This window comes from Leopardus geoffroyi, chromosome B4 (genome assembly GCF_018350155.1).
Source record: "Leopardus geoffroyi isolate Oge1 chromosome B4, O.geoffroyi_Oge1_pat1.0, whole genome shotgun sequence".
In the NCBI taxonomy this organism is placed as follows: domain Eukaryota; kingdom Metazoa; phylum Chordata; class Mammalia; order Carnivora; family Felidae; genus Leopardus; species Leopardus geoffroyi.
In genome coordinates, this window is record NC_059341.1 from 50,235,001 (window position 1) to 50,254,205 (window position 19,205).

A 19,205-nucleotide genomic window follows, 5' to 3' on the forward strand; every position below is an offset into this window, starting at 1 on the left:
ATTCCTGTGCATGAATAAACTTCACTTATCTACTCCTTTGTTGATCACCTGGAAAGCAATCTGGCATTATTCTAAACCTGAGCATGCACATATCCTATAACCCAGAAATTTCACTTCTAAGAAAACATTCTTGTACATATATGCTAGGAAACATATAAAAGCATGTTTTTAGTAAAATGTTTATAAGAGCTTTATTCCTTAATTATATTATTAATTTTAATTAATCTTTAATGCTTACATACTACAGTTACTTACAACCAACAGGATCAATAGTGTGAATAAAGAGGGGTTATATAGATGTCCCATGGATGAAAAAGATCATCTGTTCAATGTTCTCTAAATTATTTAGCATTCAACATTCAATAAATATTTTTGAGTACTCCCATGTATCAATCACTGTTCTATTCATAGGGGATACAGCACTGAATAAAATAGATGAAGTGGCTGCTATCATAAGGTCTTATTTTGTTGTGGAATATAAACATTAAACACAAATAAATAGTAAGATATTAAGTAGTGGGTAGGAGAATAGATAAACACAGAGCCAAATAATAGCATAGTAAATAATGGGGCTTCTAATTTAGATGGTATGGCTAAGGGGATGTCTCTGAAGAGATGGCATTTGAACAGAAACTTCAGTGAAGGTAAGAAAGAGGTCTTACATATATCTCAGGGAAGGGTATTTTTTTTTTTTTTTTTTTTTTTGCAGAACTGAAAAGAACATAAGGTGGGATTTTTTATTGGTTTTGAAGAGTAGTAAAGATGTCATGGTAGGTGAAATGGAATTAGTAAGAGAAAGAAAGCTCAGACAATGTTGGAGAGTTAGACCAACGCAAGCTCACATAGGGATTTATATCATTTAGTCTAGATGTCATTGATGAATTTTGTCCTTTAGTTGCAGTGTGAATGAAAGGGAACTATTTGATGATTTTATGCAGGAGAGTTAGTTAAATGATACACTTTATTTATGATGTTTAGAGACATCATACTGGGTGATAAATGGAAATGCCTTGTAGCAGGGCAGAAGCAGAAGCAGGAAAACCTCTTGGATAGGAGTGATTGTCATTTAGATGAGAGAGGAAGGTGTCTTAGCTGAGGTGGTGAGATGGTAGCAATGAAGCTGGGAAGACATTAGATAAAAAATAGATTTTTAAAGTGGAGTCAGAAGGATTTGTTGATAGATTGCTTGTAAATGTATAAGAGGGAGAAGCCAATAATGACTTCAATGTTTTTGGCCTGAGCAAATGAGTTAAAGATGATGCCATGCACAAAGATAGAAAATGAAGCAGGGGTAGGTTTAAGTAGAAAAATGATATGTTTGGTTTGGAGTCTGTTATATATGGGACGTTTGTTAGATACCCAAGTAGAGTGATGTGTCAAGTAAATACTAAATAAACTAGTACGGAGTTCAGGAAGGAGCTCAGGGATGGAGATATGAATTTATATTGGGAGTCAACAATAGAGGTGATATTTAAAGTAATGGAATTTGATACAATCACCTAAGTGGTTAGCACAGACACAGAAGAAAAGAAGTATGAAGATGAAGCCTGGTGTGGCTGATCGACTGCATTACAGACCCCACATCTGGGTGGCTCAATCAGTTAAGCATCCAATGTTGGTTCAGATCATGATCTCAGGATCCATGAGATGGGGCTCCATATCAGGCTTTGCACTGACAGCACCAAGCCTGCTTGGGATCCTCTTTCTCCTTCACTCTCTCTGCCCCTCCCCCACTTGGGCTTTTTCCTCTTTTTTTTTTTTTAATGTTTATTTATTTTTGAGGGAGCGAGAGAGAGACAGAGTGGGAACGGGGAAGGGGTAGAGAGAGAGGGAGACACAGAATCCGAAGCAGGCTCCAGGCTCCGAGCTGTCAAGATGCACAGAGACTGATGCGGGGCTCGAATTCACAAAATGTGAGATCATGATCTGAGCTGCTGTCAGATGCTTAACCGACTGAGCCACTCAGGTGCCCCTTCTCTTTCAAAATAAATAAATACACTTAAAAAAATAAAGGCCCCACATTTTTTCCCTTCCCTTTACGCATGCTCTTTGCCATATATTTGGGCTATCATATGCTGACTCTAGGCCCAAAACTTTCTTTGACCCATGGGATGCATAGGCAGTTGTGATTGAAACAGAAGCTTGAAAAAGTACATTTCTGCTTTGCTACTATATTCTACCCTTACATTGTACCCTTAGCATGAGAAAATATGCACAGATACCTCTTGTCCCAGGAGGATAGAGATACAGGGTCAACCCAAGGTGCATGAGTGAGCCCAGTTGAGTTCAGTATAGATCAGCTGAATCCCACAGACAAGTGACATATAAGTGTTTATTGTTGACAGACACTGAATTTTAGGGTGGTATCTTATGAGCATTGTCATAGCAATATATAACCAATACAACATTTAGAGGTCTGGACAAGAAGGAAAGAGTCACAAAGGATACTGAAGGAACCATCAATGAAAAACAAAACAAAACAAACACAAACAAACAAACAAGCAAAAAAACAGGGCCAAATGGTATCCAGAAACCCAAGAGATGAAAGTATATAATAAGGGTGAAGTGATCAACTATGACAAATGCAATGAGAGTTCACATATTTAAAAACTGAAAATTGATCAGTACATTTGGCAAAACGATTTTATTAATGCCTTTGATGAGAGTGGTAGGAAGAAAAGCTGAATTTAAGTAAGTTCTAGGGAGAATGGTAGGTGAGCAAGATGAGAGAACTAAGATTAGAGATTCTGCTCTAAATGGAAGTGGAGAAATGGGGTCATGGTTGGAAGGGAATATGAATCAAAAGAGAGGTTTTGTTTATAGATGGGCTATATTACAGATTGTTTATACATGGGAAGGGGGATTTAGTTCAAGGGGGAATAAAACAGATGACACAGGAAAAAACAGGAATAATTAGAATAGCAAAAACCATTAGTAGACAAGTTGAGATAAGGTCTAATATACAAAAGATGAAATTTCCCTTAGATAGGAGAATGGGCAATTCCTCCATAGTTATAGGCGTAAAGGCAACGTATAGGAAGGGTTTATATTAAAGTAGGCTGGTAGGCTTAACAGTGGAAGGGTAAAGTTTTTTTCTGAGGTATTTATTTTTATTAATAAATTAAGAAGTAAAACCGTCAGCAGGAGTGAAGAAGAGAAGTATGGTAGACAGAATTGTAAGATGGCTCTCAATGATCTTTACTTGCATAATATGCTCCTCTTTGAGCATTAATAGAACCTATGGTATGAAGAAACATCACTCCTATGATTATATTGTTATATGGCAAAAGAGTGGACCTGACCTAATAAGGCTAGCTGTGTAAAATAAAAAAAAATCTATTTTATCTTAGAAGAGAAAATCAGAGGGATGTAGCTGGCTGGCCTCAAAAAAAGCAAACATCTATTTTGTGAACTGCCTACGGAACACTTGGCAAGGAACTGTGGGTGGCCTCTAGGAGCTTAGAGTGTAGTCCTTGGCCAACAGTCAGCACTAAAATGGGGACCTTCATCCTACAAACACAAGAAAATGAATTCTTTCAACAACCAGCAAGCTTGGAAGATGCCTCCAGCCTCAGAAGAGAGCCTCAGCCCTGGCTAATACCCTGATACCAGTCTGGTGAGATCCTGAATAGAGTGTCTAGACAAACCACACCTGAAGTTTTAATTATAAAACAGTGAGACGATAACTTTGTGTAGCTTTAAGTCACTAAGTTTGTGGTAATTCATTACACATCCATAGTAAACTGATATAGGCTGTCAGAAGTTTGGATGCAAAGTAAAGGGCATCTCATGCCATTATAGATGAAGAGTGAACTGACTGCAGAATATAGAAGGGTTACTGGACAGCATGAAAAACTCATTTGAAGTTTGCTTTCATAAATTTAAAGTGAGACCTGTCATCATTAGAAACTTGGATAAAGACAAAAAGTAGGTTAGGAGTTAGATTTAACTCAGACTGTGGATGGGCCAGCTAAACATATGTAAGGAAAAAGGGGCAAGGGAAAGAAAATTCATATGCAGAAGGATGATCATTCTGTTAGCCCAAGCTACCCAAACAGGCAAAGCAGGGGAGTGAAGATAGGAAGAGCGTAACACAGGGAAAAGTCAAGTCTCTTGGGTTGGGTGTCTCAGTCGGGTTAAATATTTATAAGAAGGGGATATGTGTGAAAGCAAGCTGAAAAGAAGAGTTGGAAATTATAAATTACTTGGCTCTGAGATTTTATTTTGATTAGAGCTTTTGTCCAACCTTGCATCATCTATTGGTGTCCTGAATTTTGACCACAGTGTGCACTAACCAGACTTTTTCTCCTGAGTCTCCCCTATTCGAGTGCTGTTTCATCATTTATGAGTCTCTTCCCCCAGCTTTTTGGGATATATTTTTTTGAGATGCATCCTTTCTCAAACATGGAAGTCTTCTTTCAGAAAATGCTTGGTTATTAGTCACAGTACCTTTCTGGGATATTAGCAATTCAAATATTCTCTACCATTTTGGAATAAAGCTTTTGTCTTTTTTTTTTTTTTTTTTTTAATTTTTTTTTTTTTTTCAACGTTTATTCATTTTTGGGACAGAGAGAGACAGAGCATGAACGGGGGAGGGGCAGAGAGAGAGGGAGACACAGAATCGGAAACAGGCTCCAGGCTCCGAGCCATCAGCCCAGAGCCCGACGCGGGGCTCGAACTCACGGACCGCGAGATCGTGACCTGGCTGAAGTCGGACGCTTAACCAACTGCGCCACCCAGGCGCCCCAAGCTTTTGTCTTTAATAAAAAAATGATCTCAGATGTTTAGAGAAAGAAGATATTTTTTTTTTTGTTTCTAAAAACCATACCACTTTCTGGTTCCTCTAAAACAAACTGTGGCCCATGGACTGGCAAACTGGGGACTATGGGCTAAATCTTTCCCATCACCTGTTTTGTAAGTACTTTTCTTTTTTAGCACAATCACACCCATTTGTTTACCTATTGTCTAAGGCTGCTTTTGTACTACAATGGCAGAGTTGAGTAGTCCCAGTGAACACTGTATAGCACACAGAATCTAAAATAATTACAAACTGGTCTTTTTCAGGAAAAGTTGCTGACCCCTGCAGTAATATCACCTTGCCCAGGCCCTTTGGGTTTCATTACTCCTTCTCAGCCCCTGTGTTACAAATTCTTAGAAGTGGAGGAATAGAAATTGGGAGGATAAAAAAAAAGAGATAAGGGCATTGTATAGAAATACTGAATGTTTTTGCCTATAACCTTGGAAAAGGGGAGGGAATCTAATGCAAAGTACATGTAAGCATTTGAACAATTATACTCATGTCTCTATGCTTTATGGTTTGTGAGAAGGAATTGAACTTTTGCAAGAAAGAGTAATACAATTATAACACTCTGGTATGCTTTGGCATGCCTTTATGATATGGGATACTGCTAAAGTTTGCTAATCCTTTGTGTCAGAGAGGCAGTATTTTGTTTTTTAGAAATTTACTTTTCGCTGGTGACTCAGTGAGTGGCAGAGTATGCTCCTTCTGTGTTTCTACCTTATAGATCTCATTTTTTTTCTGCATCTGTTGGACCCTGGTTTCTGGATTGAGATGAGCTAATATTGTTGCCTATGATAAGAATATAAACACTAGAGACACTCATCCTTAAGCTGGCTTGACTAAACTGCAGAAAAACTTCAGTCATATCACAGAAGAATTACAATAGCCACATCATTTCTAAAATGAAACAAAAAAAATAGAGACATACAATTATTGTTAATATTACTTTTCTTCTCTGGTTTTCTAAATCAGTCTTATTAGAGGTTTTTCAGCATTTTACTAGTATCTTCAAAGAAATACCTGCTGGTTTTGATGATCAACTCCACTGGTTTTTGGTTTACTTAAACATTTGTTTCTCATTTTATGAATTTTTAATCTGAGTCTTTACGGTTTTCTTTCTTCAACTTTGTTTCTACTATGCTACCTCTTTGAATTTTTTGTGTTGGAGTATTTTATTGAGTTTACATAGCAGATAGTCAATTTTCATGTATGCCTGAAAAGAATATAATAACCTCTTTCTGTTGGTGACAGTGTAAAGATATCTAAAAATTTTGATTATATATAAATTGTGGCCTAAAACTTAATCATTTTATTTTATTATTTTAATGATTTAATTTTTTGTCATGTTTGAAGTCTAAAGTTATTTATTTTTTCTTTAGTCTATTCCCAAATAATGTGAAAAAGTTTAACTCCAATATTCCTCCCTTCCATCTTCTATGTTTTTGTCTAGCATTTCAATTTCATCTTATTTTCTGAACTCCACAAAACTAACTTTTGTTTTACACTCAAAGGTAGAAGCTTTCATTTTCTTCTATAGTCTCTTACTCTATGACAGTTGGAAATCTTCTGTGCTTTCTCTTCCTGTCTCTTTTTTTTTTCTATTTATCCTCACATAAAGTCAAAATCACTCTGATTTCATTTCTTCATACATGTTATGTCTTTTTCTTTTTCTCCATTGTCATTTCTCTTTCTTCTACATCACTAACGGCTACCATTATCTCTACCCTGGCCCTCAGGTGAGATTCCTAATTCGTCTTCCTGCCTCTAGTCTTGCTGGTTTCTAACCCACTCTACCCACATGGCAGCGAGAGTGGTATTTCATAACAAAACATGATTTCTTGCTTAAAACTACTCAGAGATTTCCACTGGTTTTAGAAAAATCTAAATTCCTTAACGTGGCATAACATGATGTTAGTTTTACTTCTACAGCCTTGTTTCTACCCACCTCTTTTCGTAGTAGTCTGGTTGACTTCACTATAATTCCTTTATTAATTTCTTGTCTTTCCTGGTAGACACTACAATCTGTGATGGCAGGAATCAAATATATAGTGTGTGACATATAAAACAACTTAATAAATATTTGTTTAATTAATATTGAATGTATTTTTGAAAGCATGAATTATTAAATAAAGGTGTTATTCTGGTAATATACTTATATTGAAAAACTTTTGTTGAGAAATGCACTGGGAAAGAACTGAAAAGGGAAATTTGATAAAGAGGGGGTTTATCTTATATCCTCCAAAGGGGAAAAATGGAGAATTCATGAGCCAACAAGGTGGCCATGTTATCCTGCAATTTAGATAATGACAGTAAATAGAGAAAACAGCATATTGTTTATTGCAATACAATTGGCAAGAGAAAATTGAGAACTATACCAAAAGACATGGAAAATTGTAGGCTACTTTTCTCTCTAGAACTCAAGGAATGTATGATCTTGAGATAAATCACTTAATCTCTTGATGTCTCAATTTAACTATTGAGTATATAATGAATGATTATTCTTAACTACTGCATGGGGTATTGTGAGACTTAATTTGCTAATGTTTATAGAGTGCTTCAGATTGTCTGATTAAAAGTATGAAGTATCATTATTATACTATAAAAGAGTATGTGAAATTTTATTTTAATTTCATAAATATGAAATTACACCTTTCTACTTTCACTTAAAATGGTCTGAAATTCATAGACATAAATTGGTGCATGTTTGAATCTAAGCCTCCAGGCACTTATGTTAGTTGTTTTTATGACTATCTTTAGACCTCATCTGCATTTCTATTATTCAGAAAGTTCACAAGACTTTGACAAAAATAAACGTGAAAGGGCACAACTCCTTTTGTTGTTGTTGTTGTTATTAATTTATTGCCCAAATAAGTCAAGAGAGTGTACTAAGATTAGTTTTTCTTTCTTTTCAACCTTTCATTTTTGGTGAATAATTCTCTCGTTGCTAAATGTGATTAGCTTTCTATATATGGCAATTTTGTCCTCACAATCTTAAATATCCTCGCAACTACAATTTTGTGCTCAGTCAGTGAAAGTCTACAGGTTCAATTATTTTTTTCTGAGGCACCTTCCTGGAGTTCAGTGCCTTGCTTCTCTTTATCCAGGTTTTCTCCATGCCTGCTGCAGACCTTGAGAATTCACTGTGACACTCCTGTAGTCCTTCCCTTATTTTCTGAATACATTACCTTGAGGTTACTTGGTTGACTCCCTGTTCCTCTAGAATTTTTCTTAGAAATACACACAGGAGATGAAATTTTGGTAATATTTCCTGTCTAAAAATGTCATTATTTTATCTAAACACTTAATTGCTAGTTTTAATATAGGATTCCTGCATGAAGTAAAGGGTACTTCACTCAAAATGTTACAGAATTTCTCCATTTTCTTCTAGTTTCAGTGTTGCCATTTTAATTTCTTTCATTTTGTTTTTCCTGCAAGGTTTAAGATCTTCTTGCCCTCAGTGTTACAAAATTACATTATGATGCATATTCATATTTCTTTTCATTTACTGAATGTGGGACTTAATCTGTCATGCTATATCCTTTGGTTCTGTGAGTTTTATATATTGTTTCTTTGAATTATTGCTCCTTTTATATTTATTTATTTATTTATTTACTTATTTATTACTTTTTGAATTTTTCTACTGGATATTGGAACTTCCAAATCTATTCTCTAATTTTCTTAACTCTTCTCTCCTATTTTCTATCACTTTGCTTTTTGCTATTCATTCTGAATGGTTTATGCAATTACATTTTCCAATGTAGTTTATTTAAAAAACTTTAGCTATGCCTTCTTGAACATACAAGGATTTTACAAGTTTTTTCTGGTTTGTTTCTCTATTATCACATTTTGCTATTTCATGATTGCATGATCTTGCACTAAAATATTAAGTGGATATGTGTGTATATATTATATATATGTATATGTACATATGTGTGTATGTGTGTGTGGGGGAGGTATATATGTGTATATATACATGTATATGTGATGTATGCTTTATATAATGTATACCAATAGTCCTTAAATTTTTGGTCTCAGGAACCTTTTACATTATTAAAAACAAATTTTTAAATTAAAAAAAAATTCAAAAACTCCCAAGGAGTTTTTATTTAGGTAGGTTATACTTTAATATTTAACATAAATTAAAGCTGAGAAATAATTAAAATATTCATTTTTTTTAAAATACCACTAATAAGCCTATTACATGTTAACACTAATATTATTTATAAAGCATAACTATATTTTCTAAAATAAAACTAATGTATGAGAAGAGTAACCTATATATATTTGCAAATCTTTTTTCCTTCTGTTTAATATAAGGTAGTTGGATTCTCATAGTTGCCTCTATATGCAATGTGTTGTGATATCACATATTGTATAACCTCTGAAAAGGAGTATGAGAGTGAATAAGGAAAATAATGTTTTACTGCAATTATGAAAATAACTTTGACTTTGCAGATCTCCTAAAAAGGGCTTGGGACTTCCTGGGGCCTCCAGACCACATGGTTTAGGAACTGCTGCTATATGTACAAACATGTACACTTGTGTGCATACACACACACCCTTTAAAAATTAACTTGTTTTGTCTTATTTTATTTTTTTCTCCAGAATTTTTTTCTAGTTCTTGTTTGTTTCATTTTGTTTTGATCTGTCTTCTTTATGCTAGAGGCTTTCTTCAAACATCTGACAACAGTTGACAGAGAGTCTACATTTAATTATAAAATACTTAAATCCTGATTGGGCACTGTATTTGGGGAAAGAATTTTCAACTAGTGAGTTTGTCTTGGGGCAGAGGCTCTCAATATTATTAGATGCAATGACCACTTTTTTTTTCAAGGCAAATATTTTAAAAATCTCCATTTACTACCCTGAAATTAAAAGCATAGTTGGGGCGCCTGGGTGGCGCAGTCGGTTAAGCGTCCGACTTCAGCCAGGTCACAATCTTGCGGTCTGTGAGTTCGAGCCCCGCATCGGGCTCTGGGCTGATGGCTCAGAGCCTGGAGCCTGTTTCCGATTCTGTGTCTCCCTCTCTCTCTGCCCCTCCCCCGTTCATGCTCTGTCTCTCTCTGTCCCAAAAATAAATAAACGTTGAAAAAAAAATTAAAAAAAAAATTAAAAAAAAAAAGCATAGTAGTATAACTTAACCTATCAATACATATAATTTCACCAATAACAATGTAATGCCATAATTACAATGTAAAAAGAAAATAGCAGAGCATATTTAATAATACAAATATTTGTATTTCAATATGTAAACTATCAGACATGGGTACTGTACACTTACTGTGGACACAATTAGGTATTTAGATGCCTGCACTTACTTGTAGAATTTCTAAAAGTGATAGCTTTCAATACGGACTCATATAGTTGTGTTGGTGAGCAGTATTGACAATTTCAGTACCATGAGCAACATTGCTCTCGGTGATGTGATCTTTATGAAATGATGAAAAACTCTTGGTTAATCTCCAAACCAAAAAACGTTCCTTCTTGCTTCTATTTATAATTACATCCTTGAAAATTCAGTCCTTGTTAAAGTTGTGTCAAAATAAACTGTGTTTATATGTTAAAAAAATGTGTTGTTTATGTACAAAATGCAGTTGAGTCCTAGATTCATATAGTTTTAAACATTTTTTCTTTTTCCTATGTGATTGTCTCCTATGATATCAGAAAGTCTTTAGGGATGTGGGATGATAATTCTCCACTGTGAAAGAGTTTTATTCATGAGAAGATGTCGGAATCTGAGACTCTTACCCATTAAATCCCTGTAGTGCTCTCCTAATCACTGCAGCAATTTACAAATTTGCAACTCACGATTCCTCCAAGAATCCCTGCTCTGGTATGGTCATATCAAGAGCCTGAATCTTGGTTCACCCATCAGTTACTTTCTTTGTTTACAAATCAGCTACTCACTCTCAGACTTCTGTGCCTGGCCCTGAAACTCTCCCATTCTGAGTCTTTGGAGAGAGGGAGGTCAGAGGAGGCTGGCTGGCTGGGTGGGAGGCTAATGTTTGAGAAGGCTAGATGTCATAGAGTGGTCAGGATTTACATAAATGCCCAATTGCTTATTGTATAAACTCTTAGCCATCTCTGGCTATGAGCCCTATGGCTCCTGCCTCTTGTTATGCTAGGTGCTTTGCAGTGTCCTTCAGGAAAAACTGGTTTCTTTCTCCTCATTCTCCCTTCTATAGGCACATAAGTCTTAGCTTCCTCTGGTCTTCTTGGTTAGTTAGCTGTTCTTCATTTACTTGCATTTTCCAAAAATTTCTTGACCATTCTTATATGCTGTTGTCTCTTCCCTGGGTCTGTCTCTTCCTTCAGGTTGTAAAGATTTTTATTGCCTTATACTTTTGAAAGATAATAAAGTTTAACAAATAGCATTTAATCAACATATTGAATTAAAGTCCCCTGTATTAATTTTGAAATTAGAATAATCAATATTGTTCAAGGCATGGCCAAGACAAAGGATTTATGAAAAGGGAAGCTAAGAGACTTCTAAACTATTACTTACATTTTCTCAACTTTAACACCACAAAGCTGTATGTCTGGACCACATCAGCACAATCTCTATTCTATTAGAACTGCCTGTCTAATAGAACTATGTCTTAACATTATTATTTAAGTTTTCACACAGACAGCTGATAAAAGACAATAGCCCTCTGTGGAATGTCTCTGCATTGTCATAAAAACCGTTACCAAATTACATTGAGTGTTGTCTCCTCACTTAAAAATTTTTAGTTATTCATTCATTTTACTCAGGGACACACAAAAACTTTGTATTGGTAATAATATTTTCCTTATTTTTCTTTTTTTGTTCTGGAGAAAGAACATTTAAAGATAATAGAACTTAGTTTCTATATTTTTCTTAAATCTGGATATTTCAAAATGGATCAGGTATTTCCCTGACTTTTACCCTTTATGTTTTATGAACTGTCTTTTATCTTTTCCATACATTTTGTAAACTGCGGTGAATTCTGCCTTCAGAAGTAGGAGGTAATTTAAATAAATCAATAAAAATAATAAATAAGTAAAATTCTGAAATGGTGTGCAATGTTAAAAGACAAGTAAATAGTATGAATTTAAAGTAAAAATTAAAATGAAAAATGAAAAAAAAACAAAAGTAAAATATTCATTTATTTTATAATGATAATTATAATGTCCTTCAGGGAAAACTGAATATATATACATACATACATATATATATTATTTAATTATAATGATAATTAAAGTACCATTTAATTATCATGATGATTACTAGTTGCACACAAATGGGATACAATTAATTCTACTGGTACTTAGAAATACTGCTGTTTTTTGAGGACCTCCTTTTCCGTTATGTCCCTTCGCCTCCCTATTCACTTTCTGCTCACATTAGGAAGAGAGTAGCCGCAAGAAGTTCTGACCTCAGTAGCTCCCTCCTCTTCTTCAGGCCCAGCCTTTGCTTCTCTCTGTCTCTGACTATTGCTCCCTATTTCTGGTCACCTGGACAGTTTGTGAAATCAGTGGGGACGCAAGTCTATTTTAACACTGCATGACTCTCATGGAAAATAAAAGAATAAGGCATTTTTACATATATGGTATACTATACTGCCTGGGAAAAAAAATCCAGTCAAATTTAAGAAGAAAATAACAGAGGCATGAAAGCTTTGCTGGTCTTTAAACCAGCTGAATTTTGAGATAGAACAAATGTTCTTCCAGTTAATGGAAGATTTTTGGCCAAAAAAGATAGTATCTCTTTAATTCCTTTCTACTTGATCTAGAAAGAAACAAAATATGAAATTATATACATATTTCATACTCCTATATCCTTATCTAAAATTTAAAAAAATGTGCTTCCTTTCTGGGGTACTTCATTATAGTAATGATATATTTATGCCTTGCTATTGCATAGTACATTATTACTTTTTATTTACATAATACCAATACAAACTAGAATAACATTCCAAATATTAGTCAACAAGTTATTTGGCCTATGTTATGTCAAAAAATGAATTAATGTTCTCAACAAGTTGACTATTATTGTAAACAAAAGGAAACCTACAACTCAAAAGCACAAACAAAAACAAAAACACAATCTTATTTAAAAATGGGCAGAAGATCTTAATAGACATTTTTCCAAAGAAGACATTCAGATGGCTAACAGTTACATGAAAAGATGCTCTACACTGTTAATCACTGGGGAAATGCAAATCAAAGCCACATTGAGATCATCACCTCACATCTATGAGAATGGCTCTCATAAAAAAGACTAAAAATAACAAGTATTGGCAAACATGTGGAGAAAAAGGAACATTCATGGTCTATTGGTGGGAATGTGTATTGGTACAGCCACCATGGAAAATATCATGGAGGCTCCTCAAAAAAATTAAAAATAGAATGACCATATGATCCAGCAATTCCACTTCTGAGTATGTGTATGGAGAAAATAAAAATGCTAACTCAAAAAGCTACATGCATCCCCATGTTCACTGCAGCATTATTTACAATAGCTAAGAAATGTAAATAATCTAAGTGTCTACTGATAAATGAATGGATAAAGAAATTGTGGTAGTTATATATAATGGAATATTACCCAGCCATAAAAAAAATAATGAAATCTTGCTATTTGTGACAACATGGATGGAATTTGAGGACATTATGCTAAGTGAAATAGGTCAGACAGAGAAAGGCAAATACCATATAATTTCACTTATGTATGTGGAATCTAAATAAAAGACAAACAAACAGAAAAACAAGGAACGAAACAAAACAGAAATAAGGTCGTAGATACAGAGAAGAGATTGGTGGTTGCCAGAGGTAGGGAAGAAATGGGTGAACTGTTTTAGTTTTGTTTTGTTTAAATAAACTAAATTTAAAACTCTTACAAAATAGCTATGTGAAAGCACTTAATTGAAAAGCATAAAAAACCCCCCATAAAACCATTACTTAAAAAATGTACCAGAATAGAATCTGGCTTGATTGTGAATTCATCTTTAAAACACTGACATGAATGATTTTATAATTTAAAATTTTTATCCATTTTAAAAGATAAACATTTAGCACCATACCACTTTTTATTTGAAAGCTAAATGTCTGTTAGTTCTACATAACAAAGCTAATTTAAATTGTTATTTTTTGTATCATCTAGGGAGACGTATTAAAGCAAAAGATCTCCAAAGGTTTTTGCATTTATTAAAAGGGGCATTTAAAGGATGTCAAAGGATAATGAGACCATCATTCAGTATCCAATATAAAAAGACAAAGTTGAATGTTTTCCTCACTATTGTAAGGGAGTTATCCTGGGATTATGTAAAATCTCTCCAGTCCAGCAAACTACTAATCTTACCTAGGGTTTTAGGGAACCATGAAATTCAGGAATTGGCAGATGTTCAAAAGCACGAATGAGTTGATGTCATCTGTAGAAGTATGGTTACTCGGGTGTGATTACTGTTGTTTGCTTGGTCCTCAGAGGTATATTAATTGAGCTAGATTTGTTACTAATTGGCTACTTCAGAAGTAAGGAGATTGTTGATTGGCAGGCTTTTAAAGTGTGTTTAATAAAGTAAGCTATTTATTGATTGAATGAACTTCAAATCAGTTCTGATGGCTTCTTATTACCATGGCCAAAAAACATCAGTCTTTTCCTAGGAGTATGGGAACTTTTAAAATTCTCAATCCCTATTTCTCCCTCTTCTCAATCAAAGCTACAAGGTATCATTAAGAATTGACCAGACTTTCACCCTTTCACCTCTGCTGTTGATTCTTCTTGAAGATGGGATTTCTTTGGAAAGACCTGATTTTTAGTTTGTGCCAGTCAACATAATTTCATATTTTTTCCTTGAATCATTTATTGAAACATCTGCCAGGACAGTGGCTGTGTTGAAATATTTGAGACATTGGATAATAAACATTAAAGGATGATGAGACAAACAAGACTAATTAGAAATACTATAAGAAGTAGCTAGAATACACTTCATTACCATAACCTAAGACTTTTTAGGCACAACCAAGAAAATAGGTCCCGTCTATAATATTAATTCAGGTATAACATGAAGTGTTAGTGATGGTTTTGGTTGGGGAAAAAATAGTCCAAAACTGTTGTATAACCTATAACCATAACTATTATTATGATGGTCTTGGGTAGAAGCTGTATACTTTGCGTCATCTCTTTGTTTTGAGAATCCTGAATTCATAGTCAGCTTCCATGAATGAGCTGTTTCTGAAAGTGCTCTCGACAACCTCAGTTTAGGTTCTCCAATAGTGGTTACTTTCCAGCTCTGCTAAGGTTCCTTTCATTTTTTCCCCCCAGAGAAGAACAGGACATTGCTAGTTTAGGCTTATTTAGGAATTATATTTTATTCATCATCATAGAATCAGTATCCAGCTCCTGCCCAGTACAGTAAATAGTAATAATTAAAAAGAATCTTTAAAGTATAATTCTAGAATTCCCTGTCCCATTTTTCAGCTGAATTAGAACACTATAATTTGGGTGGTATGAGTATTTTCAGGTGTTTAAATATACCTAAAAGATTTACCTCTTTACTAGAGTTACTTATATGAGCTTATTTTTAAATGGTACTTAAAGCATGTGGTCAGTAAATCATGATTTTTGAGGTGATGATAAGCATTACACACTTATTTTCTAGGATAGATATGAATTGATCATTGGCAAATTTCTACAGTACTAGTGCTCTGTGAGTTTTGGAAATGACTAAGTTTATCAAATTATTTAAACAATAATATATTTAATAAGTAATATTTCATATGCTTATTACATGTCAATGCTCAGAGATACATGAGACAACATTTATCAAAGATAAAACTGAATGAAAACTTTAAAAAGAAAACAGAAGTGCTTGAATGATTCAAGCACAAGAAAACAGAAGCGCTTGAACATTCATTCATGAATATTTTTGACTTTTGCATGTATAAATTCATGATTCTGTAATGTTCTTACCTTTCTGCTTTAATCATTGTATCTATAACCATTTAATAATACCTTTCTAAATCTTGTACTCTGCCTAAAATTAGGAATAAATTTTTATTTCTAGAAAATGAAATTATAAGATTTAAAGTAGCATTTGATCAGTTTTTCTTACATTTACCCTCAGCCCAAGAATGCTCCCTTATTACATCGTGAAAGTCGTTGCTAGGTACTAAAATATTTTCGGGTGCCTGGGTAGCTCAGTCAGTTAAGAATCTGACTGTTTGAGGGACACCTGGGTGGCTCAGTCAGTTAGGCAGCCAACTTCAGCTCAGATTGTGATCTCACAGTCCTCGAGTTCGAGCCTGGCATCAGGCTTTGTGCTGACAGCTCAGAGCCTGGAGCTTGCTTCTAATTCTGTGTCTCCCTCTCTTTCTGCCCCTCCCCTGCTCACACTCTGTCTCTCTGTCAAAAATAAAATAAAAACATTAAAAAAAACTAAAAAGAAAAAAAACAAACTGACTCCTTGATTTCAGCTCAGGTGGTGATCTCACAGTTGTGGGATCAAGCCCCATGTAAGTCTCTGCTCTGTGTGGGGCCTGCTTGGGATTCTCTCTCTCCCTCTCTCTCTGCCCTTCTTTCTGCTCATGCGTGTGTGTGAGCATGCACTCTCTCTCTCTCTTAAAAAATAAATATTTATAACATATTTTATCAATGGCTATTTATCCATGAGCAGTCTCTCCAGGAAGGCAGAAACCTCCTCACTTATTACAACCCAAAAATGTAATGGCATGAAGTGATCACACAGGTGAGGAAAGAGCTGAAAAGCCAAATGGGAAATGGTAAGACAATCCACAGATCAGGAACAAAAGGAAGTCACTACTACAATGTCAAAAGGAGGGTGTGGTGTTGCAGTCTAGGGGCCAGCTTCAAACGCCTCATCAGTGAGACTGTCCGGTAGGAGCCAAAGCTGCTGAGGAGGGATAGCTGCTGCCAGAGATAACACTTGAGGCAGACAGGGAGGGGAAAAACTCTGACTTTTCCTTTCCTTCCAATGGGCTGGTATCTTGCCAATGATGCCCATTGGCTGAACTTAGGGAGGAGCCAGCTAAAGTGAAATCCTGGGAAATGAAACTCGTGAAAGTCAGCTTTCCTGTGAAGGGAAAGTAAGAAACAAATCTCACGGGAAACAGGCCCAGGAACAGCACTGACCAGCCACTCCTGCTACTTGGCATCAACTTGCATTTTTCTACCTGCATTGACATCTCATACAACTTCAGAACTTGGCATAAGTGAATCAAGTGTTTAAAAAATGAGTCAACTTGCTATCATAAGTAGAAACATGCTGTCAGTCTCTCCTAAAAATAAAAGACCCCACTACATCCATTTTTTGATCTTCTAAACTCATTCCTGAGGGCAGCTCAAGTCACTTGGTGTCTCATGATTAATCTTCAAAAAGGTATTCTACAGGCCAGAAGCTGCTTCTAAAAGGTGGGCATTTATAACCAAAGGAGACCATGATTATACTCCAGAATCTTAGCATTATGCTTCTCCTTTTGGGGCTTTCTAGAAGGTCCCTATAGGTTTTTATTTACTGACAACACTTTGAGTACCACTAGTATCTGCTAGATTACAAGTCTTTGGTGGCAAGGCGGTTTGGACCTGCTGGAGAGTCTTTTGCTCTGGACTCCATTTAAAAGTAAAAACCATATCGTAGAGAAGCACACCAATGTGTGATATGTACTGTTTATAACCAGCAAAATATCATACTCTCCGCCTTCATAATCAAATACATTTGAAGCCATTATTCTTTTAGGAACTATATTTATCAACCTTGGATACTAGGTTATAATAAGTTGCATTAGTCTTCCCAATTCTTCTTTCTATAGGCTCGTCCTTTGCCATTGGCTTTGCAATTAATTTTTACAACAAAGACAGGATGCACTTCTAAAGGAAGCCCCAGTTTCTGTTACTCTTCCAGAAGTGTTCATCCTGCAGTAAATTCTCTGCACCCCAGTAAATTCTCTGTATGCAAATACCCAACATAGAGTTTGTCTCTCTAGGAAGTCAATCTAAGATGGTTGATGCCTGGAGTGGTTCAAAGAAGGAAACGATAAGATGAGATATTGAAACTGGAACACTGGAGATAGGTAAAGCACATGCTGTAGCAGTGCAACTGCTGAAAATTTCACTGGTAAGATAACTGTAGGAGGATTCACTGATGGGTGCATTATCACAAGATTTTGAGAAATTGAGGGAAGCCTTAATTACAAGGACAAAGGAATCAGAGGTCCTCTTGGAAGGCTAGTGAGGCATTCATAAAAGACAGTAAGGGGTGAGATTGATTATTCATCAAGGAAGAAGTATCATACAGTCAGGGGGCCTCTTTAGTAGCATATAAAGGGATTCATCTTCTGCAGCTAGAGTACAGAAAATGATAGGAACAAACCCAGGAATTAACTGTAACACTAACAAAGCTTCTGAGGTTGAATTCTCAGCCCTGGATGGACTGCTAACTCTTGTGGAGAAAAAAGTGAGAACCTGAAAATTGGAATTGGGATATCTGGGTCAATACACTCATAAAACTTGACTCTCCAGATCCTCTGAACTCTATGTGCTTTAGAAGTAGCCCCATACTTCATGTTAAAGACCAGTGCTTTCCTCTCAATGTCTCTTGCTTGATCTAGGTGCAGAGGTCTCTGATTTGCAAGGAAACAAGCACTACCCATCTCAGAATTTAACCTTACCTGCCTCTCCCCTGGCTACCAAACCAATAACTAGCATTAAGGTACAATATAATTCAGATGAGAAAGTGCTGTGCTTATTAAGGGGAAAGGAATTCCGAAACAGTAGTAGGACCTAGCCAATGTGTATTAGCAGAAGTTGGAAGAATATATAAATATAGTCTGAGGGTGCAGAATCAAGGAAGCATGGAAGGCAATACTTGGACTGTGTCGCAGTGTTTTGGGTAAGTGGCAAGCTTCTGTGGAAGCTGTTAGAGGAGGCCAGAAAAGGTGAGAAAAAGGTTGTAGGAGTTAGAAACTGTCAACCCATGAAATCTGGTTGCATAACCAGATTTGGAAAATCATGGCCTATAATAATCTAGAATATAGAAAATGAAGCTGATGTACAAGCAGAATTGGGGCAGATTCCTGAGGTTGAATGTTGAAAGCATGACTCTGGCCCATGCTTCAGATGATAAGTTACTATGACAAATGTATGAGTCCAGAAGACAAATAGTTGTATGTGCTATATGTACGGGGCATATAGAAAGATAAAAATTGGAGGGCTGAAAAATGAAAACTGTTTCTTATCAACTCAAGGGTGAGACATTTAAGATGCAGCCTTTAGGAAAAGACCAAATTCAGTGAGTCGTGATTTCAAAATAGGGGTGCCTGGGTGGGGCTCAGTTGGCCTAGTGCCCAGCTCTTGATTTTGGCTCAGGTCATGATCTCACAGTTCATGGGATCGAGTTCCGCATTGGGCTCTGCGGTGACAGCTCAGACA